Raw genomic sequence first — 27,098 nt, forward strand, 5'->3', positions numbered from 1 at the left:
TAAGCAGATGAGAGTAATAGACATTAGAATATTCCCATCCTAGTGTTGAAGATTAGTTCTCCTTTTCACTCATTAAGTATTTGTTAAATGTTGATTATTAGGAGTAATTTCCCCAAATCAGTAGCGCCTGACTAATATCCCCTAATAATGTGAGGTCATCATTTACGAAATGCAGACTTAGTCTGTTCTGGGATCATGCTTTTACAATAGCAGATAGCTGCTGAATCCTCTTTAAATTATCTGCTTATTTCTATTTTTGTATCTTGGTAATGGAATGAACTGCTCTTCTGGAATAGAGCAAAGAACTACTGTCTTTACTGGTTGGATATGTTGTAGAAAACAGGTGCCAGCAAAACAGGTAATAAAACAATAGAATAATAAATTTTGCAAATGTTTGCCTAATGACAGCAGATGTGGCATATTATCAGAAGTTAAAAAATGAAACTGCTCAAGGGCTCAGCAGCTTTGAAAGTGACGTTTGTTTATCCTGTAGATATGCTTGTAGATATTTCTGGGTGTGAAACTTATTTTTTTCCTCATTTCTGGTCTTTAGGAAGATTTTTATATTACTGAGCATGACTGAAGTGCTAGAGCTGTGGCCTAGCTATTGTTCCAAAGGATAAAAATACTTTAGAAAATATTAAGAAAATGCTTTGCATGAATCTAAATATTTTGTGTTAGGTTAATGAAATTTGAGTGACGAGATGTTCTTTTTTTAGGATTAATGTGTATTTGACAGTATTTCCTTTCAAAATGGTAAACAAATTAGTTTATACTTTATTTTGAAACAGGAGAAAAGCCTTAAAATATGGTGATGTGTGTTTTTAAATATGCGACATCCATAGAAAATACAATTCCAAGAAAATGTTAGAAATCTTTTATAGCTGTCTTTACAATTATAAGGTTATCATAGGTTATTTACAATTATAAGGTTATTAATCCAGAGAAGGTATTTTCATACAGATATTTGCCGCACCCAAAAACCCTTGTACATATTATATACTGTTTCATACTCTGCTTTCTCCTGTTTGCAGTGTTAAAGAAGGTGACTTGCAAGTGTGCTCTGTGCAAACTGGCAAGTTGCAAAGCACCTATAGTGTGCAAAATGTGCATTTTTAGTGGCAGGTCTATGCTTAAGTTATGTTGTAAGGTAGGGTAATTGACACTACAGAAGTCTTAAGGGCAAACTGTATCAATCAAATCTGCAAGAGGCTTTAAATTTATCAGCGATGGGAGTTTTCTAGTTACTCATCGTGTGCCTATCATTTCTCTGCATGGAGAACGTCTCCTTTTGTGAATGTTACCACGGTTTCCCTTCAAGTGCCTCTGCTAGGAGAAGGCGAAACAAGCTGCCCTGATGTGGCCGCTGGGGCTAGAGGAGGGAGTTATGGAGCTGCAGGTGGCTGCCAGCAGGGCCTGGGTACATGTTAACTGCCCGCGAGCACCCAGGCAGCAGGAGCTCTGCTGGGCGCATTCACCGCCCGCCCTGATCGCAGCTTGGGGCAGCAGGAGAAGCCGGGGCGCCCTGCCTCCCTCCCTCTAAGGAAAGTCACCTTCATGCCCAGCTTCTCTTTCTGCTAGGGGTGGTGAGCAGGCAAGCAGGTACTGTGGATATTTTCCCCTGAACTCTTGTTTGCTTCTTGTTTACATCCAGAGGCTGTTCTGTAATGCAGTCTGGGATCCAGAAAGCTATTTACATAAAAGTGTCTAAGCCTCTCCTGTTTGCTTATCGCAGTAGATAGCATTGTGTTGTGTGAGTAATACCCTAGCAAGTTCAAATGTATATTTTCCATAGGAAGTAATAGGAGTGAGTCTTAAGTGCCTTTGAAACCTGTTCTTAAGTACTTGAAGGGGAGACGATGGAGGAAGGGCATTTTGTGTCCATTTCTGAGGATGCAGTTTTACAAGCTGATCTAGGCTGATGTAAGAGCTTTCTCCCCCTGAAAAGGGCATCTCCTTCCCAGCAGGGCAGCCTGGCTCTTGCCTGGGGCTGGGGCTGCCGTGACCTTTCCCAGAGCTGATTCACTTCCCCAGGTGGGCAGCAAACTCTTGTGTTTTTGGGATGGCAGTTTCCAGATTGACCTGCTGAGGTGAATCAAGTCAGGGAAGGGACCTTTTTGTTAACAGAGGAGCAGCATGAGATGACTTACCAAAGCAGTGGTCACCTGGGTATCTGCTGTTTCAAATACACTGATTTGTGGAAAACGCTTTAATATTTTAGATAAATGGAGACAGAAGCATCTCTCCAGAGTTTTATTTTAAGTGCATTGATGATATGTGTTTTCATGGCTGCTTATAAGCAGATACAAATTACTCTGTAATTCTGACTGTAACGTAAATTGTTTTTTAGTAAGACATTTACTTAAGGTAGTCAATAATGAACTGAAATGAAGTCCAAATTTATACAGCAGGTCTTTTAAAAAAGTGTAATGGAAAGGGAATATGTTGTTAGCAGACTTGGGTTTTTTGCCATTAATATGGCAAAAGTAATACAGTTGGTGTATTTTTTTTAAGGATACTAGGGCTAAGTTTTAGGGGACAATATTTCAAATATGATTTTTAGTTCTGTTTGAGGCCTGATTTTCATCATATACACCTGGCTGTATGCCCAGTACACTATTACTGTAGTTGTCTGGGGGGTTCACCTAAAGAGTAACCTTGAATGGGTTCACAACAAATACTTTCCTCTCTCTTCATTTGCGGTGGTGGTCGTGGTGTGTGTGTTTTGAACTTGCCAAGTCCTGTGCATCATCCCAAGGAGTGGCAAAGTAATAGTAATTTGCTGCTTTCTCTGGACAGGTGTGTCAGTACAACAAAAATGCAGAAGGAAGGGCCTCTCTTGTGCGTGTTAGAGCTGCTCTCACCTGTCTCCTCCGTGAGGAGGCAATTTGCTACTTTTCTCTGTGATTCAGTGAACAGTGAGCTTCCAAGTCCATCTTTTTTTCTGTTCTCTAATTGCCTCAGAATTACTGTCCAGACATAAACAAAAATACTTTGCACTGACTGAATATGTTGTCTTCTGATCTTTAAGCCCTTAAAGGGTTTTCTGAGACTTAAATACCTTAGTACAAAGGCTCACTGCTAAGAAAAGGAGATAGTGCCCCTCTACCCATTGCAGTCTCAACCTATATTCATCTGTGCTTGTCCTGGTGCCAGTTTGCTCCTCTTGGTGAGACAGCTCAGCTTGCTACAGCAACAGGAAACTACCACCCCAGTGCCAATTGGTAGGCAGTAAATTGGGATGCCCCAAGAATGAATCAACAGCAACTTTAGAAAGTGAATGCCCCTAATCCTTGTGTTTTCCTGCTCTGTCCTGCAGATTGTATATTTTTAAGGTGAAAAGTCAGAAGTAATTAAAATAATGATCCGATAATACAAAAGCAGAGTTTAGAGGAGAAATCAGGCCATGCTGAACTGCAAATATTCTTTAAAACTTTTTTTTAACTAATTCTTCAAGGTAATGCAGCTCAGAATTTGAGGGGGGTAAATAAAGCAAATATCTTTTCCTGCCAATCCAATGTTACCTTTCAATAAGATAATTGGAAAAAGGATGAAAATAGATGCACACATAGAATATGATATGTTCATACAAATGTGTATGTGTATTATATGAAATCTATGGCAATCTGCAGTCCAGTGCAGAGTGGTTAAGAGAATGGGCAGCCCATGAAATCAAAATCTTATTTTTAATGAGGTCTTTTCTTCTACATATAATTCTGTTCTTCCCTGCCAGTTCCTAAATGGTGCTGTAGAACACCTGTGACTTGGGAAGGAGTGTTTGTGTTCTCAGCCCTCATACCCAAAATGCATCATCTTGCCAGTCTGCAAATCTCTGAGGGTTCTTTTAACTGTCTTGGTTTTGCTTCATCTTGTTCTAAGGCTTTTGGTGTTCACCTCCTTTTAACAAAGGAAAGAATCTGTAAAGAGAAGCCTGAATTACTGATTTGAAAATGTTGAGAAGAAACTTTTAGAAAGGCAGGTCACTTGAGCAAGGGTACCCTCTAAAGTGATTAAGTTCCTGTCTGCAGCAGTTCTTCATAAGACCTTATAACTGTTCAGAACTCAAAATACCTGAACTTTACATAGTGTGGAATATTCCTTATAGAGATACAGTGTGAATAATCAGTGTTGTTTAGTTGCTGCAGCCTTAGGTCTGTACTGACACCCACCTCTGGTGGGCCCTGGCCTCCTCGGAGGCCATGCTCTTGCTCCCTGACAAGATCAGTGGGGCAACTTTAGCTTTATCTTTGGTTATAGCCGATGCATGGCTGTATTGGTTACTGACACCCATGTGCCCCTGAGGTCTCATTGAGGTTGGTGTGAGTGTGCTTGTGTGGTTTTTGTCTTTGTTTTTTTCTTTTTTCTTTGAGAAAGTAACAGGAAAACTTTAAAATATTTTGTAATTGGAAGACTGGAGAAACGAGAATAAAGCACACAAAAGTAGTCCATAGCTTGTATAAAAAGGCCACATTTCTTTAGTGGATTATTTTGTGTTGGTTAGAGGAAGTTCAAAAATATTTTTCTCAGGTTTCCATGAACTGTTGTTACATGGAAGAACGAATGTAGAAATGATTAGGTTGATTTTCTCACTTCCTGATGAAGTCGCATGAGATGCTCATAGGTGGATTGTATGTTTTGGCAAGGTAATATGTGCTTGTTAATTACTGAGAGAAATAAACAGTATTCTAGCGCTCTATCAAGAAATAACATGACTGTCAAATAACAGCAAGTTTCTTGAACAGAAGAAGCTTAAGCAGGTTTGCTGTTTTACCTGAATACGTTCTTACTACATGATTTCAGTTCAGGTTTTTGCATTAGTAGAAAATGCAGTGGAGTAGTCTTGTCTCTCTTCATTTAATCTGCTCTGTATGCAATGTATGTGTATACCTTATATCATCTGAAAGCCATTTCTGTCTTTTATTCCTTAGCCAGTTCCTACAAGACTGTTTCAGAGATGGGAATGGAGTGAAGTTCAACATTGAAAGCACTTATTTAGCTGTTCAGTTAGTTGTTTAAATGCAGCTATGTACCCCGTGGGGGTTTAAGCTCAAGGGAAGCGAGCGAGCTGAGTGTGTGAGGAGGGTTCGCTGGGGCAGCTGCAGCTCTTCACCAAGGCGAGCACCAGAGCTGTGCCCCATCCCCGGCTGGCAGCCAGCGCTGCTGTCCTTGAGGTGGCTGAGCAGACACATCTGCATCGCATGGGCCATAAGGTGTGTTAACGTCCAAGCAGAAACTGGCTGCTCTCAGTAAACGACAGTGGCTTGGGGGCAAATGCTCAGCCCTCCCTGCAGCAGAGGGAGAAGCAGGAATCTGTCTTCTGGCACTGGGCAAGGCGATTAAGCGTGTCTGCTGCTAAGGTTAATGAGAGGCTGCGTCGGGGAACGCTTTCCACCCAACTGCTATTGCACTCATGGGGCTTAATAGACTTGAACTTCTGTGCTGAGTTTACCCCTGAAGATAGTTCACCTTAGCTATTTTAAAGGTCCCCTGGATAAGCCTTACCTTTCTGGTAAGGGTATTACAATACCCTGTAGGGTTAGATACTCGCATAATGGAAATGTGATGTTTCCCATAAAAATAGCATAGACATTTAGCTGCTTGAGAGGAATGACAAAAATAGAAACATAACTGGTTTGTAACAGTCATCTTAATGCCTTGTAGGGTAACAAAGTTAAGCCTTTCCTTTCTCTATCCATTTAAATGTTCTGCAACTAAGCAGGGATTTTTAGCATAGCCACATAACTGTTTCCAGGTTCCATTTTAAAATGGTGATGAAAACCAAAATGCTGATTTTTCTGAAAACAATATATTGATGTATTACTTCTGAGGCGCTGTAATGAAATGTCCATGTAGCAGAATCCAGCAGCTCTTCAGGGAGTTATTTCAACTTCTCTGACACAGAAAGGACTGTGGTACTTAGAGTTGCTTCTTATCTTTAAGGGTTATTTTTCAGAAATGGAAGCTTGAAACTGAGTGGGTACTTGGAGTTCTGTAGAATTTAACTGTTGGGGTGACTATGAAACTCAAAACAGTCAGATTTATCAGGCTCATAGGGTATGGTAACAGCCCTGCTTTTTGTTATTGCTTTACCTGTCTTATTTCCTCTTTGAAAGAGGCTGGTTAAATATCATCTCAGAACTTCCTGCTCGGTGGCTTGAAAATTTCATCTTTTATTACTTTATTATGATTAGTTTCCTTGTGATCCAGGACTGTTTGCTGTTAGCAAAAGCTGGGGTTTCAGGAAAGGCCAGTGTGAAGCCTATGTAATATAAATCCTCATCATGTTAGTAAATTCTGTGTTTCAAGGTACCTTGAAAGCTGTTTGATTTTTAGGGTTTTAGTTATTACGTTTTTTGTTTGTTTTCAGGTAGGATTACTGTTTTATCAAGATCATGCAAGCTTACTGGAAAAGTTAAATATTAACAGTATCTTCCTCTTTGATCTTATTCAAAGACTATGTTCCACAAAAAGGCTGTGTGTATTGTAAGGACACTGAATATTAGCTGAAAAAATCATAATTTCATAATTCTTTGAAATGGGAAATATTGCTTGCAGTTCTTCACCTGAATGAGTCTATTTGTCCATCTGTATCTTCCTGCAGATGAAGCAAGACAGAAAACCTCAAGGATACTTTTGAAAGTAAAGCGACTATATATGTGACATAGTAAATATACTATGTAACTTAGAAGGATGACTTTAATTGTGTGGAATACTTGTGCTAGAATGATTAGAATGGATTATTATAAAGTAGATGAGACAGAGGTAGAAAATTGTATTCTCCAATCTCAGTAGAAAATGTCAAGAACTGCATTGTGGAAATAATATATGATATACTCCTAGAGAAATAAAACTATTTTAAAATAATATTGGGGATAATGCTTCAGGTAAAGTGGAGACATTCTTGAGGATAAAACTGAAAAAGCAGTCTGTGGAAAACAAATAATATATATATTTTTTTGCCACTTAAAAGCAAGCACTGAAAATTTAGTTAAATGAAAAGACATAATTTAAGATAACTTATGCAGGACTATCTTTAGGCATAAAAATGCCATTAGAAATGGAAAACTCTGTAGCCTTTCCAACCTTGCAGGGATGGTGCTGTATCACTGTATAAACCATAATGTTTACTTACTAATTTTTGTTCTTATGTCTTAGTCCTTGCTGAAGCAGAGGCCAAAAGCCCGACGGTTACAGAAGCAGCAGTTTTACACTGCTGATTTTGTGCGCGATGTTCAAAGTTGTTGCTACTTATGTTTCTGGGCAACTCAGAGAATGTCATAGTGCTACTTTTATGGAAATCCTTATAAACACTTGTTGCACATTCACTCATAATAAATGTATTTATCCTAGGAAGTAATAGACTGCTAGACATGTGTCCAACTAAATTGCCAGTCATATCAATACATACATGGGGAGTTCATTGTAAGCTGTACTTGAGGGCAGCAGTGTCTGGTCTTTCAGGCTGCTGGGGCCCTTAGCTCGCTGCCTCCCTCCAGCACAGCCCTTCCCTGCCTGTGATACAGCGGAGCTCGCTGTACACGTGCCGCTCTGCGGCGCTCAACGCTGGGCTATAACGGGCACTTTCCGGACGTGGTGAATTGACTTGGCCTTGTAGCTCAAGGGTGCTGTGTGTGAACAGTGCCACGAATGGGTCTTGTAACACTTCCCAGCAGCGCACAGATCTTGCAGTGCAGCGGCCTGGTTCCTTACCTGCTTGCCTGTAGCCGCCCTCACCTGGAAAGGTCTTCATAGCTGGGCAGGAAGCAAGGTGTGCACTGGGCCCTTGCATTCCTCATTCTAGGAGGCTGCAATCAACTCTTCTGCATGTCTGTACTCTTCCCTTGTTCTTTTCCATGCTCACTGGTGTCTGCTTGTTTGCTGGAGTGCCTCACCTTGGCTCTTGAGGAACTAACCAAAACCTTCCTTGAACTCAGTGAGCTGCCCTCTGTTAATGAAACTTGTAACCTGTATCCAAAGGCTTGCAAATGCTGGAATTGCTGTATAAACTATACATTTCTTTGAGCTGGGAAAATTGTTGCTTTGTGAAAAGCTGCTTTTCTAAGTCCAGTCAAGTAATAAGAATATGTGGAAATTCTCATTTTGTTGAGCTTTGGTTTGTTTATTCTTGCATAAAACAAGGCTCTAGTTCAAAGCTATTGCCTTACACTTGAAGGCAAGTGCTTTCTTTTCAATCTTCTCTCTAGGTAATAAAACAGTGTGCCAAGTATTTTATGAAAGACTTTCCATATGTATTTATCCAAAGTGTTATATATTTTTAGACTCTTTCATAGTGGACATACTTGTTGCTTTTAATTTTGAACATCATGTTCTTTCAGCACCGGAAGTTTCATTTTTCCTCTCTGAAAATGAATAACTTGGAATCCTTGTTATAAATTACATTTATACACAGTTTTAGAAATGCATGACAATGTATTTTAGCTGCTACACACTAAGTTTGTCTGGACTCTCAGCATATTAGCCTGCTCTGCAAGGTTCAGAGGTGTGTAATCATGGCTTTGCTTTCTTTCTTCTACTGTTTTTGGTGTTTTTACTAAACCAGTGTTTGGCTTATCCTGAAATCTCCTGTTATCCTGGTAGCATGTTAACTCAATGTATTATCAAAACAAACCCAAAAAAGTCCAGAGTTGCAGTAATCGTCGTCTATACATCCTTGACTATAAAAGCATATATATTAGGTTTGAGAGGAAAAAGAAATGCTAAAAGATTTGTAGAGTCATAAGATTATTCACTGAATCAGACTGTCAATGTGTATGCATATATATATGAAAATATTTCCTACATGCATACTCATATGGTATTAAAATAATTTTTATCCTTTCCAAAATATGTTGATCCTCATATAAGTATTCCTAGGGTTCAATATTTCCACTAAAATATTAGAGGGAAAAGTTTGTACTGTTTTGTTCAGTTCTGAAAATATTCTTAACATCTTGGAAGTTATTAATGGGCTGATATTTTCTATGGAGCAACTTCATCTAAAATGACTTCATCTAAAATGAGTTGTTAGCTTGCTGAATGAAGAAACCCTGCCAAAAGTGGTTGATTCATAATTGTATGAAGAAATAATACTGCAACAGGTTTTCAGATGCCATGGACAAAGCCATGCAACTTTGGTCAAATGCTTCACTATTGGAAATTAAATAACAGTTTAAAATTTTCTCAGCATTTATTAACCATGAAAAAGTGGATATCAAGATATATTTTCAGTTTTTCTATTTTTTTAAAACCCTTCTTAACGTGACTCTGGGAGATTAGTATTTCTGTGCTCCTGGGGTTTTGGACTGATTGCTTTTTAATAAGTTTCTGGCTCTAATGGTTTAGAGAGTAAAAGGGTGGGGGAGGGAAGGAGAGGGAAGGGCAGCTACAAAGAACCCAAAGTGTATTTTAAAAAGTCATTATTTTTGAGGTGCTGGGAGAGTTGGCTCATGATTTTGGAATGTGTGTCCTTAACAAGGATTCCTTTGAAGAACTCTCTGTAGCCCAGTGTTAAAGGCAGGCAGAGACCAAACATAATTAATACAGTCTTTCAAATTAGTGGTGAAATTCATCAACCAGTTTAAAATCTGACCCTTATATCCTACTTTATATATATAAAAATACAGTCTGTTTTTCTCATTTAGTAAATGGAAAAAGAAATTATTGCAATATAACTTTGAATGTATTAATATACAAAATGACAGGAACCTGAGTATAAGGTAACTGGAGGCATCGCATGTCTGTGTTACCTGAAACAGGCCTGCAAAAGAAAATTAACTGCAGTAACTCCCAAAGAGCTATTCAGTGTGTATGCAGGTCCCTTTGCCTATCTGGGCAGAAGAGCTAGGCTGGTGCACATAGCAATTTCATATAGTATTGTAGAGAAATACTTTTGTACAATGTTCTAGTTATTTTAATTCATAACAACTGAGGTATGATGACACTGTCATTTTTTTCTTCTAAGAAAGCTGTTTATCTGCTCTATGGATGTTGGACAGCAATTAATTAATAGGCTAGGTCAGTAGCACTGTTTTCTCCCACTCTTTTGCTTTAATATTCTTCTTTTTGTGTCTTAAAACCATTGTTTAGATCTGTCTAGTTGGACATTAACAAGTCCGTGTTTTCTCTTTTGTTAAATTGAGCTGTAGTGATATTTTTTCTTGTTAAAAGAAATACTTGTATAATATCGTGTATATCTAAGTCCTCTAAATGAATAAGAATTAGATGAACTGTTTATCTGAGAGTGCATCTGTGCCATCTTCCTCATGGTGGTTTTATTCATAGCACAGTGTGAGGGGCAGCTCTGAAACTATCTGTAGATTCTATTATATATGTATATATACACACATACATAGACAAACACTTTAAAGCAGATTAAGTTAATCGGTATATCTTGGACCGGCGAGAAACAGTGTGGTTGAAGTTGCAGGTATAAATCCATCTAACTAAATAAGTATTAGCAGCCTGTCTCCTAGTGATCTCAGTATCTGGTTGAGTATTCTCTCAAATTTCTATATTTGATCCAAGTTTCATGTTATTTCTTAGGTATAACAGTTATATTAAAAAAAAAAAAAAAAAAAAAGAAAAAAAAAAAAACACCTTTCACATCATTTGAGCTGTCACTACCTGGAAACTTTTCTGAATTTTTCTGCTTCTTTTAAATCTGTTAATTAAAACTTGGAGATGTTTTCCAGTGGTTTGTTTGGTTTTGGGCTGGTAACGGACATGCTACAAGCTGATAGGAGGGTTATCAGCCTTGGTGGTAGCTGATAATGTGACTGAAAGTTCTATCTTAAACTGCTTTAGCCTGTGCTGAAGTGGACCGACACTACTCAAGCAGTGACTCCCTTTAGCCCCAAGGAATGATGGAAATGCAGTCAGTAGCTGTAGGAGTGCAGAGTCTTCAACTCCCAGTTATTAAAAGCTAGTTCCATCATGGCCTGGGAGATGACAGTAGATATTCCCACCACATACTCATTAGGAATGTCACCTTTTGTGATTTTTTTCTTTCCTTGAAGCTGAAGTACAGCTACCCACGTGTGTGCAGGCTGGAGGAGCAGTAGTGCTGGTGTCCTGGTCATGGTGCTGCTGCCTCCCAGGGCCGGGCTCCATCCCCTGGTGCGGTGAGGTTTTCTCCTGTCACTGGTTACATCTGTGCTGCAAAGCGGTCCTTATAGTCCTGGTGCTGCACAGAATAGAGGGGGCAGTTTAGTTTACTGCAACTTTAGCAGTTCAATGTAAGTTTTATTTGAAAGCCAGCAACTTAAAATTCTAAAGCTGTTTACATAGGTGGAGTGTTGGGGTGCTGGGCTGCTACCACTTTCTGAATAGAAAAATCTCTCAAAATACTTGTGAAAGGTCTTGGTCATTCTGGCAACCACATTCTATCTTGCAAGGAATGTTACAAGGCCTTTTTTTCCCCTCAAGTTGCTTTTCAAGCTTAGAATTAAAGTATCAGCTTTTTACCTTGTTCTTCATTAACTAAATAACTTTGTCAAGTCAGCTCTTAAAAGGGACAGAGAAATAAAGGACACAATGCTGCTTTATTAATTTAAACAAGAGTCAAATCCTCTACTCTTACTCCCGCTCACAGCCCCTTCTTCCCCTCATGCCTGCTTCCCCGCAGCAGCCGGGAGCTCCTGCCGCTGCCCCTTTCCCTGGGCAGGCACCGCGGCTCCTGTTTGGCGGGAGCCTGGACCTTTTGTCCCTAAGCAACCGCTAATGGAAGGCCCCGGCCTGGCTTTGGTTGCCCCAGGCAGTACGAAAGCACTGGGCTATTATAGGGCAAGGTGGAAACGGGATAATAACAACAGTGCTAGTAGGAGGCGCCGCCTTCAGCTGCGGGGGGACACGGCAGGGGCGGGACGAGGCGGCCGGTGCTGCTGGGACGAGCGGGCCGGGCCGGGCCGAACCGAGCGGAGCGGCGGGTGCCGCCCCCTGGCCGGGCCCGCCCCGCCCTGCGGCACCGCGCGGCGGCTCCGGCTCCGGCAGCGGCGGCTCGGGCTGCGGGCGGGCCCGGCCCGGCCGGCAGGATGCTGAGCCTGCAGGACTCCGTGTTCTTCGAAATCAGCATCAAGTCTCTGCTCAAGGCCTGGGGCGGCGGCGGTGAGTGCGGGTGGCGGGGCTGCGCGGCGCGAGGCAGCAGCCGAGCGCGCCGTTCCCCGCGGCGCGGGGGGAGCCGCGAGCCTTTCTGTGCCCCGGGTCGCGGTGGTTTCGCTCCCATAAAGTTGCTCGCACCCCTTGCTGGCCGGCCGGGAGGGGTGAGCAGGGGCCGGTGCCTGCAGTGCTGCCGGCGCGGCGAAGTGCAGAGCGGCCTCGAGCAAAAGCGCCTACCCGTGCGCCCAGGGCTTTCCAGCGGGTACTGCCTTGTCCCTGCAGCGCACTAGGGCAAACCCTTCATTTTATCCCAAAGTAGCAGCCTCACTGGTTCTAAATGGCCCAAGTGTAGCATTTCTATGGGGTTTTCTCCCCTGAGCTGAAGCAGCGGAAACAAGGATGCTGCTCCCGTGTCCTCAGATCACCCCCTCGCACGCGCCCCAGTGCGGGGTCTCGCCTGCAGGTACGGGCAGGAGGATGCAGGGATGACGTAGCTGTACCCCGGCTAAGATCCTGCGTATTTTATGTGTCTTAAGTGTCTTGTATTCATAAAGATGGGAAAAAAAACATAAGTAGCTGGAAGGATCTGGCATTTCAGCTTTAAGTTCTGCTTCAGTAAGTGCTGCTTGAGGTGTACTGAGATGCACCATTTCCCTTGCCAAACATTTCATCAAAATACCTCTGCTGGGATTTTTTACCCCGATCTAGCAGTTTTTTGTGAGATGATTCACACGTTTCTGATTTGGAAGCATCAGTAATGAGTTATGGCACAATGTGTTTATTAATTAGTGGTAGGGGACTATGCACAGTAGATGTTGAATATACCTTAATAGCCTAGTCAGACATAAGTGGGTTTTTTTTTTTTTGCATTAATTGCTTTGATTCATGTTTTAGATTAGTAGCCTTTAGGCTTCTGATTTTAATTTAAGGCAACAGTGGCTTTACAGGATTTGCTTTTCACATTTTTGTTTGTGTTTTAGGTTTTAACTGTAGCTATTCCAAACTGTACCATGTAACAGTACTTTATAGCTGCTAATGTTCCTGCTGAAATAAAAGTAATCAAAAAGGACTTTTAAGAATTTTTGCAGTAAAAGGTATAGATGCCTCATAAAATGCTCTGAAATAATACATAAGTCTGAAATAATACATAAGAATCCATATAGTTGGTTTTATTAATGCATGCTATTTCTGAACTAAAATAAACTATAGGTGCAGATATATTAAATTTAATCTGCGGTTAGTAAATGCTGCGTAACTAAGGAGATGAATTACAGAGTCTAGATTGGGTAATTGTGTGTCAGCTCTAATAAAACAAGGGGTATAATAAGGGCTGCTAATAAGTCAGGAGTATCTGAGAGAAGGTTCTGTATGATGTAGTCTTCTCCTTTATGTCCTCTGTTATGCAAGCACAGCAGAGGAAGATGTTTCTGACCCTTTCCTAACCAAGTGGTACACTAAGTTCTAGGTGATCTGCTAACGAAGGAGTTTTTTTCTGTTAACTAATTAGATTTCTATTTTGCTTTTTTTTCATGATTTTCACTTTTGTGAAAAATAGAGGTGTTTTTGGTATAACTGCAAGCTCAGTCTGTCGGTGTGTGAGTCACATTGCGATGGCTTTCCCTGCGCAGGGCAGCTCTGAGCAGACCTTTAGATGGAGTTTGTAGCGCCCAGATTTAAGTACTACTGTAACTCCTGCTCATACCTCAGTGAGCTTGTCACGTTTCTTTTAATACATTTTCTAGTCAAGTGATGCAGTGTATGCCGAATAAGGAGTTATGCAATATTTACATTTGAGTGAAGTCTGAAATTCACTAAACTCACATACTGTCACTGTGCAACTGTGTAAGAAATCCTTCTCTTATGCGTTAATGCAATTTTTACATGCGCATGCTACTTTTGTGGGCTCCTAGATAATCCTAGAATTTTGTATATTAGAGGGCATTAAAGGAAGAATGCGCAGACTTGTGTGCATTTGTACATGCATAAAAATAGACATCTGTAAAGAATGCTTGAATGTTTAACAGAAAGTCAGCAACTCCATGGGTCTGGTTTAAGGGCTTGCTTAGCTGGCATAATGTTGTTGCAGTGCTGGCTGAGGTTTTATTAGAGTTGATCTTTTTTCTTTCAGTAACAACAATGAAGTGACATTCGTACGGCCTAGTTTCAAAATGCTGTCCCTGTGCCAACTATTTTAGGCATTACTTCTTTTAAAATGGCCAGGAATGTTCTCTTTAACCAACTGTGTTGTGAGGATGTTTTAAGAATGGGTTTGCTTGCTGAACTGGTGGGTGTAACGGAGACTTTATGTTGGCTGTTCGCTAGGTTGCGCAGCTCCATAGTATGCAAGGAATCTTAGATATGATGGTGAATCTCAGCTCTAAAAAAAGAAAAATGCATATCCTTAAAGCAGTGTCTTCTGGTATTGAGTTCAGTGAGATTTGGATATGAGATCTATTTAATGATTCCTCTGAAGTTTTTGGTTTTGTAGCAAAATAGCCGTTTCAACTGTTACGTCAATGTAAGAATGATCTCAGTTTTTGTGAACAAAAACTTTCATAAAAGGTAATCTAGATACCTTCAGAATTATATTTAGCGATACAATTTATGTGTTCAAAAGCCAAGTGTACTGCTTCTCACGGTGAAAATCATTATGTAATGGAAATTTTTCTTTAAAATATGACATGTATTTTAATAAAAGCTATGCTTTTTTAGGCTTATGGTCTGCAGACTGGAATCAGCTGCTTTTCTGTAAACAGGACCATGTTCCACAGCTGCTTTTTAAAAGGCCTTCTGTTTTTCTAAAACTTACTGTGTCGTGTCAAGTCAAGAAATAAAAACCATTTTTTGAGAGTAAAAGAAAGGAACCGAAAAAGCTTAGCATAGTAGGCATGTGTATTTGGTAAACATATGATAACTAGTATAGCTGTCCTTTGGCTATTTGTGTTTTGTCCTTAAGCTCATCTGTTTTAGGGTACCTCTGCACTGGAGGCAATTCAGGAGACTTTTCTATCCGTTTGCTTCACAGATCACACACGTGTTTTGAGGATTTGGGGGCAGCTTGCACAGTGGAAGAGAGGCGCTCTCCTTAAAGTTCCCAAAGCTGAACGGAGGCCACCCTCCTTCCCTTGTTTTGGTGGAAGTTAACAATGATTTTTGAAGTTGGTGTAACATACCTGTGAATCTGTGGGCAAAACTCATGGTAGGAAAGCAGTCATTCAGGAAAACTTTTATTAAAATTCTAAGTGCATGACCACATTTCTTTCTCATGCCTACGTAAAAGGAAGCACACTGCTGGAGCGAGGTACTGACAAGCATTTGAAAACCAGGGACTTATTTGGATCTTCTCTCCGTGGATGAAATCAGGTGGACTTGAAGACTTGAATCACTTACCTCATAGGATTAGCTTGATTGAAGATTAGTCTTTTACAAATCAAAAAACAACCAACAAACCAAAAAAAGTTAGTTTTCTTAAGAGAGGTTCTGCTCTAGTAATACACTGTATTAAGTTTTGAAAGTGCAAATAAACCCCAGTGTGAGTATTCGGGGCTGAAGGCTTGGAAGGACAGAGAGGGCTTTATTTTATTTATTTATTTATTTATTTATTTATTTATTTATTTATTTATTTATCCTTTTTGATTGCTTAAATGTATATAAATGTACTTCACAATAGTAAATTTAATTGCAGGTCTCTTCCTAGCACCGCCAAGGCAGTAAGTTTGTTTGCTGTAGAGGATAGTGCAGCTTTTGCAATGGCTTTTCCATAGCCTGGCGGTTGCTGTGTGAAAGTGTTTGCCTGCAGTTACCACTGAATAAAATGTGAATGTCTCAGGGCTTTTCTGTAAAAAGGGATTAGGGAGTGCGGCCTCCATATTTGGCTCTAGTTGTCAGCTTGGGTCTCCTTTAATGCATTTCCTGGGGTCTGATATGTTGGCAAACATTCAGTTAAATGAAATGTCAGTAACATGTTCTGTGTAGTAAAATCTTATTTAAAGAAAAAATAGCTATTTAGAGGAATTTATTTTCAGCATATGGTTGAGTGGTTCTTCAAGAATGTTCAAGTCTACAAATGGATCTGGGCTGGAAGGAGACAACTGGGTGCTGGAAGTAGATTCTCCGAACCTGTCAAATCATAAAGCCGAATAACAGCCCAGATGCGTAACTGAATCTTTTGAAGTTGTCAAAACTTTTCCAGTCATGCTACATTAGTCTGAGTCAAACGAGTAGGATGAAGATGAAGCTTCATGAGGTGACAAGTTGTTCACTTTGGCCAAAAGGGGCAGCCTTGCCGGCTGCCGTATGGTCTGAGCAGTTTTCTTGGGACGGTGGTGGATTGTTGTTGCTGCTGTTGTCCTTAGCAAACTGAATCCTCCTTAGCCCAAGGACAGCGGGTGTGGGGACGGCTGCCTGCAGTGAGAGGCCGGCAACTTTATTACTTTCTAATGTAGCTGCCTGCACAGTGGTAAATGCAGTATGTGTTGGGCTATACATTTATTTTCATCAGGCATAAATGTACCAGAATGAGCTTTCCTTTGGTGTGTTCTTTCTATTAAAGCAATAACCTCTTTGCTAACTCCATAACCAGATTTTGCAGTGATTCCGATTGCAGATAGGAATGCTTGTGAAAGGAGAAAGTGGCCAGCATGCAAACCATTCTGTCAGCTGCTGCTGGAATAAACTGCAGGCTCTGCATGGACTTCAGGAAAGCTCCACACAAACCAATTGCAACAACCCATATCAAATACCTCATTTCTGCTGACTTTTTTTTTTCTCCCTTCCTTTTTCAATTCTGGCTCTGGTGCTTTTGTATTTGAAGTGGAAAAGTTCAGGCACTAGAGATTTAATAGCATTCAAGAGATCACTGACAAAACAGTATTTATTTAGAAAAGTGATTGACAACTTTAAACCCCCTATATGGAGCAAAAGTATGTGCTGTACTATATCCTGTTGCATGGAATTAAAGTTTTCGCTGTCTATAGAAAAAATCTTCTTCCTCATTCTCTACAAAGAATTATGGTCCTAGTCTGAGTGAGCTTTAATTCTGTTAGGTAGATTGCAAAATAGAAAGTAAATGTATACTTTAGAAGAAAAGGTAATTTTAAGCCCAAAGAGGTACTTACATTCAGAATGATACTGTCTCATGCTGCTGTTTGCAGAGTCATTAATTTTGGGTGCTCCGATGTTCCCAGCTGCCACTGCTAAGGTCACAAGCAAAGCTTTATATTACTATGTCTGATGGAAACTACTTTCTGTGAGAAATTTCAGTGGAGTTTACCAAAAGATTGTTTGGCTAGTAGGCTGACAAGCTACAATAACATATCAAAATAAAATGTTAAGGTATAGAGTTACATATACTTTAATTTTAACGACTTTAATATGAGAATATTTATTATTGAAACATTAAAGTACAGAACGAAATGAACTTTTTATCCATGGCTTTGCATTGGAATATCTCATGAAACTAACTCAGGAGCTGTCACGGGTCAACCAATAACTATTTTAAGTGTGGCGGTGATCGGAAAGTTAATGTACAGAATCATTGTATTCACTTTGCTACCAAAGCAGCTGAAGGATCCTCATGAATTTCCTCTTCTGGCCTCTTTTATTCATCATCCTTCTTTGCTTCCTTTGCTGAACACGAGTTCTTCACAGCAAGAACTTTAGTGCTGCTGTCCTTGGGTCACTGTTCAGTGAGAACTCAGCCGCTCATTGTACGGCCGAGGTTAGGCTAGGAGAACCCGGTGCCTGACATCTCGGTGCAAACCCACCTCCTTCAGCTCTAACATCTCGCCTGTGCCAGCTGCCAGCAGGGCCCCGCAGCCGGGCCAAGTATCACCAGACTTTTTCTGTTCTTTCAGCTACAAATGAGGTCTTGTCCTGGAAAAAGGCAAGCTGGCGATCAACACTTCAGTTCATTTTTATGATGACAAAGCAAAGAGAGAAGGAAGCTCGGCCGCATGCATGGAGTTTTGGCTGAGAGGACCACAGTGCTTTGGATGGCTGGTTTAATAGTATTTGGACTTTCTTGGCATTTTAAGCTGCTACTGTTTTTACCAGGGTCAGTTCTTTCTTTCCTCTAATATGCTGTGGTGCAAGTGAGTGTCCTTGGCAGCACTGGGTGCACCTCTTCTCCTCTTTCCATCTGTTTCTTTCGGTTCAGAGGCTTCAGTGTTCACTTCTAGTCAGCTCAGTAGTGGATTTTTTAATGGTGTGATTAAAACAGCTTTTTTTGATGTTGTCGATATGCGGCTTTACAAACCTAAACATCACATCAGCGGGGGAAAAGATTGGTGGTGAGCTCTGAATGCGAGTCCTGCATTTCTAGGTCACCAACTTGCACGTAACTTGGCGGTGGCTGAAGCTTGTTATCGTTTCATGGTTTTGCGTTTGGTCTCATTCCAGGTGTCAGACGCATTAGAGAAGTTGCTGTTTTCACTTCTGTGCTAAATCTTGCAGCCCTGTTCCCTGCTGAGGCCTCTAGTCAGTGCTGGGCACCAACGGCAGCACTGGCGAGCGCCGCGACACCGTTTCCCTCGCTCTGTGTCTGCCCCCCGTCCCGTCTCCCATCCGTTCGGGTGCTGATCTGGCTTTCTTAATAAATTCTGTAGGGCATTGATTAAAAGAAGGTTAATGAAGTAATATGTTTTCTTAAAATGGGTACAGATTTGGTCTAGCTCATATGTTGATGGAGGTGAAGCTCTGGTCCAAAACCTTGACCAGAGAAGCTGAGATTCTCAGGGCTAAGTGGTAGCAACAAGGCAAAAGATTAAAAAAAAAAAAAAAAAAGTTTTCTTAGTAGTACACCTGGACAAGAATGACACCAGGTATCCTGATGATGTGTTTTGCAAATGGGGCAATACTCACATATTGCAGTGTGGGACATGGCTGCGCTGGCTAGCTACCCAGGGTAGTTCTGCGCAGTAGCCTCAGCGACTCCTTTTTTTTCCTATCTCTATGTATAGCAGTTTTAAGGAGAGTTCTAGATCAGATGAGCATTTTTATGTTATCTTCTGCTAGAACAGGGCCAGACATTGCTGAAGTTTTGAAACAGAATCTTAGTAGTTACTTACCTTTCTTCCTGTTTATTTCTTCCCTGCCCTGCTCTATTTTTCTTTTTTAAATTGTGGTCAGTCCCTTGCTCGTTTGCTATTTTGCTTATAGACTATACTTATGGACTTTATTCTTCCACCTTCCTGCAAAAATTCTAATACACAATTTGTTTCTGAAAGCAATACAGGAATCTGTAGCAGATTTAACTGTCACGACCTTGTAGGAGAGACCTTAATATATATGAATATATGAAAGAAAACAGGCTTTGTTTGCTGTCCTACACTTGCAAGTCCCAGCAGAGAAGGATGCGGGCTGTTAAGCCCTCTTTGGGCCCTCCGGGGGATCCCTAGGTTGCCAGCGGTGTGCTGGTTTTGGATATGCCTCTCTGTGCCCTTTGGAGCTGGCAGAGCTGTCCCTGTGTCCATCCCCGGCCACCCTCGAGGCGCTGGGAGCCGGGTGAGGGCAGGGGCCGCACTGGGAGCTCGCAGCAACGCTGCGAAACATGGGCGCTCTGCTGGTGAAATCACGCACGACGATTCCAAAGTAAATTAAAATTGCATTAAAAAAATAAAGCTGAGGAAGCTTACAGGAAAAAAGAACTGTTATTTCCACTGAAGAACAGCGCAGTCTTATAAATGACCAATCTAGCCATGCGCTTTGGAGTTCCATGAGCAAGTGTGTGATAGCCTCTGATTTATTTCAGATGTGACCAGTCTCCTCCTTTAAAGAAGCCGTTAACTCTGCAAGCTTGGTGTAGTTACAATGGCTAAGAGCAGCACTGCATGATGCAGTCCTGTTTTCTCACATGGGTCCAGCATGGCTCTGTTGCGGCTGCAGGACTGGGAGGCCGTCTTGTGCTTTTAGTTTCCCTGAAGACTTAAAACTCTGAGGGGTATTTTCTGGTTTACCAAGAAGTTGATGAAACTTCAGATTCTTCTTAGTTTTTTTACTCTTATGTGCATTTGATATGGACACATATCTACATAAAATTTAAGTGCTCTTGTGCTTTTTGTATTTTCTCCCAATATGGTTAACTAGGGCTTCGTGGGATCTCAGAGCTACCTTATGCTGTTATATGAATACTCAAAAGTGCAGAAGAACCTCAAAACTTACTAACTGCAGCAGCCAAATAAATGCAAGTAATCTGGAGATCAGTCCTGAGTCTTCTAAGTAAACACTGACTTTTGTGTTGATGGAACTTTCACATACACAAAAAAGATGGAAATAGCCACCCCAGGGCTATTTCCCTGGTTTAGCACCTGATGTGCTACCTGATGTAGCTCTTGTCCCCTGGCGTTGGGTGACTGAAGGGACTCAGCTCAGTGGGTGCGCTTGATGCATAGGAGAGCACAGTGGAGACTGCAGCTCCTATGAAATAGCATGTAACTAATTTCTCAATAGGCAGTTGCTTCTGAAGTGAACTTATTTGGAGCAGGTTACTATTATTTGAAAATACATTTTTTAATGTGACATTGTCAAGAAATTTATGCTCTGGTTATCCCTGTTGTATACTGAAACTTTGGTTAGAGTTTATTGGGAACTTAAACCTACCAAAACAGGATCCATTTCAGTCCAGGACAAAAAAAGGTTTTTTTTTTCTTTTGAAAATTTTGGATTTTTTTCCTTTCATTCTTGGCGTGTTTGTGTTAACATATGACAGATTAAGTTAGTCTTCAGAGATTTATTTTCCTGTTCAGCCCATGTACTCCAGCATAGGATTACTAGACAAAACTTCGCAGAATCAGAACGTGGATCAATTGTCCTTTTCTGGAATTGGGACTTAATGTGTGAGACCTATTGCAGGCCTATTTATAGCTTAAGCATATTTAAATTCTCCAATATATTTGTTTATTCTTTTTCTTTTATTCTTGTGCATGCATCTTGCACTTTAATTTTCAAACCATAATCAAATATCAGAAATACCATTAACATGCTTCTGGATATCTCAGTAGGCGGTTACTTACAAAGATGTGAAAATGTTCTTTAAATCTGGTTTAAGACCAGATCTAGATACCAGTAATAAAATTCTGAACTTGAACCTGTGGAATTATTTTTCATCTGAAATTTTAATATGTTAAAAAATGTATTTGATTTCTTTATAGACTTTGTCTAATAAGATTTCTCTGGTGTGTATTTGAAATAGTTGTTTGTTCTACAGCCGACACTTGGAAGGTTTTTTTCCACAGACTCCAGAGAGGTGCCAGGTGGACAGTCATGAGGAGGAAAGTCTTTTCCTCCTCCTGTTGTGAGCTGGAATTGCAAGGAACAAATAAGGAGTAGAAGGGGAGACTATACTTGGCTTGTGCAGGGCAAGGTAACCCTTTGCAAAAACTTCCTTTTTTTGAAATAACATCAAGAGCAAACTAGTTGAATATTTTGTCATTATTTTCTCTTTCTGTGCAACATAATAATAGATTTTTTTTTCCTAATACGTAGTCATAGATTATTTTCGTAGTGATTTTTATATTTGTAATTCTTCAAAGGGAGGATGGGGAAGTTTTTTTTTTTTTTTTTTCCTAAGTAATCTGTGGGTTAGGAAACATTTAAATTTCTTTTTTGTTTGCTGTCTAACAAAGGCAGGCCCATAACCTCTTTGACCTTGGTGTTTGCTCTTTGTTGTGTACGTGTGTTTGTTTCTATGTTAAAAGGAAACAAAACTTCATCGGATACAATATGATTGTAATGACAAATATAGAGCCAAGTTGAAATTATCCATCCAAGCAGTTATCACTGTAGCTGTATTCCTTCTATACTGTAGCCTTATCTTTTAGTTTTTTAGGTTCTACTGCTTAAAGGTTTCAATTTAGAGTTTAGGGCTGCTTTCCTTGCTCTTCATGCAATCAGCATACCATAAATGTAAAATAATTATTCAGAGTAAGTTCACTCTCATCATTGTTGCAGAAAGCTGTGTCTTTAACTTAGTAAAACAGTGTATGTAGAAGTTTCGAATACACATTTGTAATTTTCTTTTTTTTTTCTTTCTACTGCCCTGATGCCAGCTACCTTTGCTCCCCCTGTACTTTTTAATTTAACATTTCATGGCCAAGCACTGATCTCCTTTTTGTGAAGGTGTCAATGCATGAGTGCATTTTGCCTGCTATAGATTTCGGTGTGCTAATCCAGGAAGGAAAATAAGATTTCTTTGCTGACAAAAAATATTCTATTTATTTTATTTTTATCAATAGCTTGAACAGTGTTTTGTTGTTGTTGTCTTTTAACTAGGTAGCAAGGACTGGGGGGACTGTCTGTGTGGGTGTACTGGGAAAAATAGTAATATCCAGGTGTTTGCCTGCAAACTTACCTGTCGGTTGGTCATTGAAGACTATCCTTCAGAGCGGACCACTGGTCGAGCTGCAGCCCACAGGCCAGGGAAGGGACTGAGGGAAACCCGGTCAGCAAACAGGCTTGCGTCTGCTCGGTAGGAAAGTGCCTCTGCCTCGAACGGGTGCCCCCTCCCCGCATCTCTTCTAGCAGCGAAGGCTGGAGAACATGGATACAGGGGGTGGGATTATGCCTATGTGTTAGGTTCAAATGGATGTATTATTTTTGGATTCTTATGGGTGAAGTTGGGTAGATGCTGTATAAGGACAAAGGAATCCTGTACTGACTAATGGGAAGGTATCAAAATTTTACCTCGTTTGTGGTAGTTATAACAAGTTCCTGTTTGTAAAGAAAACGCTGAAGGCACCAGTCCTTGGAACTGGTGTGAGATAAATACATGTCTGTGTTGAGCTCTTTGCGCCTGCCTTTTTGACTCTGGGAGTTAGATCTGAGGAAAAGAGAAGACACGCACGGTGCTTTTACGCGTTATGGCCTCTCTGCTATCAAGTGAGTGCACAGAACTGTCTGAAAGCAAAGCCAGGATGAACGTGCAGACCCGGCCCCACGGAGCGCCGCTCGCCCCAGCTCAGTGCCGCCTGCCTTCCTGTTCGCCTCGGGGCAGGCGGGTGAGGAGAACTAGCAGCACAGGCCAAAGTTATGTTCTTCTGCCCTTGCTTTCAGCGTTTAAATATAAGTAGTTGTCTTTACTCCTGATGCAATAATAATTTCACATAAAATATAAACATCGTACTTTTTGAAATGAGTAGTATGGCATTTGTTTATTCATTTATTTGCAATTTAATTATGCAGGATTAGAATTATTTCTTTGCTTGTGTCAGTACTGAAGGCATGACTTTTGATTCTGTAGAAGCCCAATATTGGAATGTAGGGAATTAGGAAATAAATTGAGGGCTTTTATTCTTAATTTATTATTATTTTGAGGGAATGTAACATTTGTAGATGGGTGAAACTTAACCAGTTGAAAATACTCAGTTATGGCACAATGTTTAAAGAGATCCCAGGGTATGTACCTGCTGATTGCCCAGCACTAGTGCTTTGCTAGTATCAAGTATTGGCAGGAGGTCGTGCTAGGTCTTCCCAGTTGGTCTCCTGTGCAAGGCTCTAGATAACAGGGACGTGCTTGCTGCGGTATCTTTTCTTGCTTCTGAGTTTGCCACTGGATTACAAAGAGTTTTCCAGAAGAAATACATATATTAAATCATACTTGTATTGTTATTTATACAGCTTTGAGTTGAAAGTTAAGATTGTATAAAACTCCAGCACAGCAAATGTGTTTCTGGAGATTAGTCCTGAGAATGTAACTAGTAGCATTGACCCGCTCATTGCTGCAGCAGTGTGGTGGTGGGTTGAGTTCCTGGGTATGCACGAGTGAAGCAGAGGACCTAATTTATCCTTTATAGCCCTTTAATTTGATCATGTATCTGCATGGAAATGGCTTTCTGATGCCAAAGCAAAACACGTCAAAAACACTCGTAATTTTGGAGGAATGGAGGAATTTTTTAAAAAAAAATTAAAAAATTAAAAAATTAATTAAAGCTGTTTATCAGTTTACAGCTGTTTAAGCTATTGAAGAGGTGGCTATTCTTTGCTGGCAATTGTTCTAACAGGGAATTATTTAAACAATGCAGTTTTAATGGTTTGACACTTTAATGGCCAGGATTTCCTGATGTGATGCCATAATCAAGAATGACTGGGCAGGACTTGAGACAATTTAGTTTAAAACCAGTTTCCTTTTTTTTTTTTTTTTCTCTTTCCTCCCCTTCCTTCTCCCCAGCCCCAAACCTCTGTGCTGTGTCATGTTGCCTTCCGCCTGCGCACGTCTGCTCTGCTCTCTGGGCATCTTGTGCTTTTAACTGAGTCCCGAGTGTTTCTCCTTTTTTTTCCTCTTCTCTCGATGCTCTTCCCTGCCCTCTCCCAGTGAATGGAGTGGAGTTGCGTGGCCTGGGAGGAGGAGGAGAGCTTTCAGCAATTGTGTTTGAGGCTGTAGCTTGGAGCTGCTTTTGCTGCTCTGGAGCCTGCTGATCTGAGTGGAGGGAATGAGCCCAGCAGCTGCCAGCACCCTCCCCTTCCCCACTGGCTCTCCCAGATCTCCTGACGCTTCCTTGAATGTCAGGTTGGGCCTCTATCCCCACCATTATAGTTCTTGACAAAAGTATCTGTGTTTTCTACCTTTCATAGGTGTAAAATACCTGCACATCTGACTTAGATGCTTGTACGTGATAACATGTGGCAGCTGTTCTTCCTGTTGAATCACTATTCTGTAGGGAAGAAGGTTCTCTACAGGCAATGGGAGGATAGTGTGTTCTACCTTCTAGCTCTTTTTTAGTGATTTCAGTGCATTTTTCTTTTTGATCCTGAAGGAAAACTTTGCCAAGAGATAAAATCTTAAACTGGCATTTTGAAAGTCAGTAGTGGGGGCTCCCTTCTACCTATGAGAGAGGTTCAGAGAGAAGCTTTTGCTGGGCTGCCACTTCTCGCCTCCCTACAAAGGTAAGAGGAATGACTCACCATACCAGTGCTGCTACTGAAGAAGCTCTCTGCTCTGAAAAGCAGAACCCTGGCCCAGAAGGCAGGAAACCCAGATTTAACTTTTTGGCTCTGCTTGAAACTTGTTGGGATGATATGGGTCAGGTTGAGTCATTGCTTTGAGCATCATCTTCTTTATTAGGAAAAAAACACTGTTTTATTCAGCAAGATACCTGAAGATTTGTTGTTAGAAAGCACACCAGCAGTTGTTACAGATGCTTTTCCGTATATATAAAAATCACTCTGTGTGGTAGGACCAAATGTTGTAGAGTCGGCGACAAAGAGTCTAATTAAATTTCCGTTAAATAATTACGCAGATAATATTTTAAACAATTTAAAATTTCATACTCTCAGCAGGATATTCAAACACATTTTCAACAGCTATCATAGGAAGCTTAAGTAGCTGTGATACTATCTCTGCTGCAAAATAATAATAAAAAAAGTGTAACCATTAAATGTGGGCTATGAGTTACTACCCTAGAAATGAACTTAACAGAAACTCTCTTTAGTGAAGACTATGGTGACAAAGTGTGTTGAGTTTATCTTGTAGCTGGATAGTGTACTTAAAATACATGGAAGAATTCTAGGTCTATTTTTGGCTGTCTTGGAAGAGAGGAGGTATCTGGGAGTTCTGCCTCAATGTGACCAGCAAACTTCCTGAGAAACAACAGGAACTTAAACAGAGCAAATTTTAAAGGAAACGATGTGAAGAGGACAATTGAAAGCAAATATGAACACTCATTACATGTAAGATGGTATATTAAAAAAAAAAAAAAAAGGATATATGAAGGCTAAAGCCAGTTACTTCACATTAGCTGTCAAGTGTAGGGCACTCACCACTGTCACAGGCTGCTGTGCAGTGGGATCCCTCTTGCTTCCTACTCTGTGTGTTTGAATCCAGAATAGCTCTATCAAGCCCTTGCTACATTTGAGCAATATGGAGAAAAGCAGCATTCTTTGATACCAATTTGTGTATTAAAAACACTTGCAGTTCTGGACGTTTTTTGTGTTGAGCATGCAGCAATTTTGTCTCTAATGTAACGTACGTCAGTGTGTGTCGCTTTTTTGACCCCAGATATACGGCCTGTCCCCGGCCTGTCTGTCCTGTCTTCCTGTGCCCTGAGAGTGTCCAAACAAGGCAGGGTGGCCCTGGCAACCAAGCAGGGCTGCCCACACAGCCCGTGCTGCCCGGCAGGGCGCTCGCTGCCGCGTGTCCCACGGTCCCTCTGGAAAACAGCCGGCGTTTGCAGGCGGTTTGGGAGCGTTGTGCCAGTGCGGGGTTTCTGAACTGTTGCTGCTGCTATGAGCTTTGATTCCAACTCTCATCTGTAGTACAAACAAAACAACAAAAGTGGTCTTGATGGATCGACTTTTAATTTCAAAGGGGAAAAGAAACAAGTCCTGCGAAAAAGAAACTGTTTTATTACCAACATTTCTCTAAGAAGTCAGTTTTAGCTAAAGTAAAATAATAAAAGACTATTGGAGGAGCAGAAATAAAAGAAAAGCCTGATGGTAGTCTGTGCTGTGTCCCTCACATTATTTTGAGGAGAATATGAACCAGACAAAGCCTACTTCTCTTTTTTAAAAAGAGTGAGTGAGAGAACTGCAGATCTTATGAGCTTCCGAGGCTCCGAGCATACCCTTACCAGGCAGGTAGCAGCCCCAAATCGTTCATTCTCTGTCAGCTTTGGTGGCAAAGAAATACAGAATGAAATCATTTAATCCTGCCTGATAATAAGGCTTTCTGGTTAATATGCTGTTTGAAATCCACACAGTGCATTTTTATAGAGTTACCAGTTTCAAGTTCATGAGTGAATGAATCCCATTGAACATAGTTATACCAGATAATATAATGTTTGGCTAACTTAAGAAATCTGGTATTAAATTTTGGCTTTCCTTTAAGAAAATACTATACAACTGCTTATTAAATAGACAATCTGGCACTCTCTCCCTTTTCCCTCCAATGTATTTTTTCTGTTTTTTTTTTTTTTTTTTTCCCTAACTTGCTTGTCTTACATGGAAATAGAACACAAACCTTGTTATATATGAGACAGGAATCACTAATATGAACTGGTAACTCTGTCATGGAT

At 40.7% G+C, this 27,098-nt stretch overlaps 1 protein-coding gene across 8 annotated transcripts in view; it reads left to right on the plus strand.

The window, feature by feature from the left end:
* FRYL (FRY like transcription coactivator) overlaps positions 1 to 27,098 on the plus strand; it is a 128,784-nt gene that overhangs the window by 13,207 nt on the left and 88,479 nt on the right. Inside the window, exon 1 of one of the 8 annotated variants that reach the window (XM_088524727.1) lies at positions 312 to 358. The exons of the other annotated variants lie outside the window; for them this stretch is intronic. The gene's annotated coding sequence lies outside the window, so the exon portion shown is untranslated. Of the gene's footprint in view, positions 1 to 311; positions 359 to 27,098 lie in introns of those variants that run through there. 8 annotated transcript variants of the gene reach the window in all.

The sequence above is a fragment of the Tinamus guttatus genome, unplaced genomic scaffold (genome assembly GCF_059628265.1).
Source record: "Tinamus guttatus ecotype Peru unplaced genomic scaffold, ASM5962826v1 Tinamus_guttatus_pri_ptg000213l, whole genome shotgun sequence".
Classification (NCBI taxonomy): domain Eukaryota; kingdom Metazoa; phylum Chordata; class Aves; order Tinamiformes; family Tinamidae; genus Tinamus; species Tinamus guttatus.